We start from the raw sequence: 4,168 nt of genomic DNA, 5'->3' as shown, positions 1-4,168 counted from the left end.
ATAGTAAAAAATGTAACACCCTAAATTTTTAAATAATTATTTTATAAGTAAATCATAATATTTTATTTTATTAAATATTATGAAAATGAAATTGGAATTTTCTGAAATTTTAAAATCAGGTTTAATTTTCTTAAGACAATAAATTTCATCGATTTTTAAAAATTAATTTAATACTCACGTGGTAAAATTAAAAATATATTTGGACTCCACAAATTTTTCTGAGTTTTTGATAATTTTTTTTTTGAATTTTTGGACCTCGTTTTGGGTTCCAAGACAGATAAAAAATTAATTTTGAGTCCCTTGAATTGAATCGGCTGAATCGAATTGGATTGAATCTGACCAATAGAATCAGACTGACCTTTCCTTTTTCTCCTCCCTCTTTTCCCATGCTCAGCACCTCCCCCCCTTCTCTTCCATTTTTCCCTCTCTTCTCCCTTCCCCCACACCGGCCGACCACCCCCAGCCCCTCCCCACTTGCTGGTGCCCCCATGGACACCTCCCAATCGCCGACCGCCACTACTGTTGCTGAAAAATCGACCTTGGATCCCTCCCCATGAGTAGTGCGCCGTTTTGCATTCCCGACGATCCAATCGCCAATCAGACCGGGTCTTGTGTCCATTTTGTTTTACTCTTTAAGATCTTTTCAAAGACACTAAGAACACGAATTTTTATTGAGCGATTTGTCCAATTTAAGCCTAAAATGTTTTAGTTCATTGTGACTTTTGGGCAAAATTTCTACTAAACTGAAAATCTCATGAGATTCTGAGAGTACTAGCATGCTCTACTCGGTGAGAGCTTCGCGGTGATATGAATTTCAAAATTTTTCGACACCGAAAATCCGATGGGTCCTATAAACTTCACAGTATTTTTTTGAGCCTTTAATGAGCTTATTTAATTAACAAAAATTATATTCTAACTCCTGATGTTGTGGGCTTCGCGTAGGTACTTTGGTTTTGTGAAAATTCCACCGGCGCTGGGATCTGCATTTTCAGACTGAACAGGTGGGCTGCCAGAATTATCTCAGAAGCAGTCTGATATTACAATCCTCGCCAATATTTTTAGATGCCCTGAAATAGTTCTCAGCATTAGAATTAGCGTAGATAAACCTAAACTCTAAATTCCCTTAATTGCCTAGTGTCGGGTTTAGAATAAAAATTCTTAAAATATTTGTGAGTGACTAAAAAATTATAATTCCTTTTGCAGTAGCCTTATAGCGTTATTAAGGATCGCGGGGCAAAATTTTAAAATTTTTAGAACTAATTTGAATGATTTTTACAGAATGTCAATTTTAAGGATTGCAACTAAAATTTTTGAGTATGTGAGTTTTGCCTAGTTTGGAGAGCCCAGGAGGGGCCATGTGATGTTGTTGAGATGTGAGTTTGAGACTTGTGATTTTAAAAGTGTGATTTAAACCACTTTGCAGGTTGAGTAGGTCCTAGGTATAGGGAAAACTCTATCGAATTTCTAGCATAAATTAAGATGTCTTTGTTCTCTTTAAAGTTTTCTTTTAAAGTTAGTACTGATAAATTTATAATATAACTGTTTAAGTGATCAGGGTTAGCCATCCTCCTCCACTCAGCTGCCATAGTAGCTTCTAGTAAATCAGTGAGTAGATATTGATTTTATTTATGATTTCAATATTATTATACATTCAAGACATGCCCATGCATCATTTATAAGTATATGTATCTAGCTATTATTAGGCACGCCTTGTGTTACATTCTTATTTGATGAAATCGATGTGGGTGTCGCCTTAGGGTACTTTGGAGCTGTGTGCATTTGTTGGTGACTGTGGCATGGTGCTGGATATGGGTAGGACGGGCAGATCGATTAGAGCTAGTCTTACTGGGGCCCGATTCTTTTTGTGATATGTCAGAGTGAGTACGACTTTGAGTTGATCTCACTGACCCCTGCATTTAGATTATTAAAAGAAAGTCTAGCTCGAGTTAATCTTTCTAGCAGGTATTGAATTAAGAGAGCTGTATAGGGAATCAACTCCCATATACATACATATGTTTGTGTGATATGCGGGTGTGTGAGTTCTCCAAATTATTTTTTGCACGAATATTGTTTGAATTTAGTTGAATATATTGGTTATTATTGCATTTCATCCTTAGGGATGTATCAGCCTTAGGTAGTTACAGAAATTATATTTAAAATCAATATCTTACTCTATGAGTCAAACGCTTACTCCTATTCACTCTATTTTTCCAGGTTACATGAGGATCTCCTTCTTGTGATTAACTTGTTTCCTTCTTCATAGGTCTCTTAGCAGTAATATCAGTATTTCATAGTATTAATTAAAAATCTAGAGCTCCGCATATGCTAGAAGTATTTTATTTAGCTTGAGACTGTAATAATTTATTTATTTTGAAATTGTAAAACTATTATTTATGCATGTATGGATATATGGGATGGGTATTTATCTTGAATGATGGAGTTGAGCTCCCATTTGATTAAATTGCTATGTTGAGGATTATGAGGGTGAGCTGAGTTTTCCAAATTATATTATTTTGTGATTATAGGTCGAGTGAGCTAAAAAAAACCTGTTTGATAGTCTAATATATGGCTGGACTATGTCCGTTTATCTTCTTGAAATTAGACTTTAGTGATGGACCTTAGGTTTGGGCTTGGAATAGCTAGGCTTACTACAAGCTTTGGAGGCCTTATGCTAACCCAAGTTTTAGTGCCGGTCCAGCCCATAATTTGGGTCATGACAAAGTTGGTATCAGTGCTTAGGCTCCAGATTCTTGGAAAAGAGTGTATTTGGGAATGTAAAAGGAGTTTTATTATGAGTCACATGCGGAGTATAGGATCCATATTCGTTCTTACACTGTTATCCTTGCATCTAGTTTCTACTTTATGCACTTGTATATGATTATGGGTTATAGAGATGATTAGTATACTGTTTTGGATTTGTGTGGGCTAATACTGTTGAATTTTAGGAAAAAAATGTGTAGAGGTAAGAGAGTTACCACAGCGCCAGAACGGGAAGTGCCGGACGAAGTATCGGCATAAGATGAGGCACTTGTCCTAGGAAATGGGGTAGGAAACCTAGAGCTGGTCAAGTGGAAGAGCAACAACCACTAGTACAAAAATTGTCCTTTATTGCCTAGGGTCCTATGGATCCAATGGCAGCCACCCTAGCTGGTCTATAGAGAACCATTGACATGATGGCACAGTATGTGGTCTGCCTTCCACAACAGCAGCAGCCCTCAGTACAGAGAGTGAACCTTATAAACAGATAATAAATTTCAAGAAGTTAGTGCTTGGTACTTATAATACTATAGATGATGCATATTGGTTTCTATACTTTTGTAAATAGGTAGGAGTGGAGCTGCAGTTAATTGACAAGAGGCTAATAAAGTGTGTGTAGCATGTGATGGGACCTGTGCCTAAACTATAGATGATGGATTATGTGCTCCCTCGCATTGAGGGGTTATCTTGGGCACAGTTTGTTGAACTGTTCATAAATAGATTTGTGCTAAAAAGTTTCTGATATCAAAAGCAGTCAACCTTTGAAGCCCTAAAATAGAATGGCAGGTTAGTGGATGAGTATACTTCAGAGTTCTTAGAGTTGAGCAGGTATGCTCCTACTACAGTGGCCATAGAAAATATGAAGGTAAAGAGATTTTTGAAGGGGCTGGGCAGGAGGTATGCAAACTTAGCCTTATTGTCGGACCAACCATTTGATGTGGTAGTTGATCGGGCTCGATAGATTAAAATTAGTTATATGGGAGATGATGAAAGCAGAGCAAAGAAGAATAGAGTTGAAGGGTCACTTGGTATGCCATACATGAGTACCATGGGTGGTGGCAACTAGAGTCACCATAGTGGAAAAAGTAAAGGGAACAAGAAAGTGGGCTTCAGACACTGAGCTAGAGGGTTTAGGTCAAGCTATGGTTCTAGCAGTGGACAGATTTCAAACTACAGCAGTTCTTTCAAGATCTTCCTTGGCACCATGCACAAAGTGTGGGAGAGTACACTCGGGGCCTTGCTTGGTAAGCTCCAGTGGGTGTTTCAGATGTGGCCAGTAGGGCCACTTTTCCAGGGAATGTCCCATGTTCAGTGAGCACTTGATGGGGTCACAAGGTTCAGTTGCTAATGTACCCTACCAGTTACACCCTAATACTTCCAGCATGGTGGGCAACCAGTTCAGTGGCCAATA

This window comes from Hevea brasiliensis, chromosome 8 (assembly GCF_030052815.1).
Source record: "Hevea brasiliensis isolate MT/VB/25A 57/8 chromosome 8, ASM3005281v1, whole genome shotgun sequence".
Taxonomy (NCBI): domain Eukaryota; kingdom Viridiplantae; phylum Streptophyta; class Magnoliopsida; order Malpighiales; family Euphorbiaceae; genus Hevea; species Hevea brasiliensis.
Note: the sequence above shows the minus strand (reverse complement) of the source record.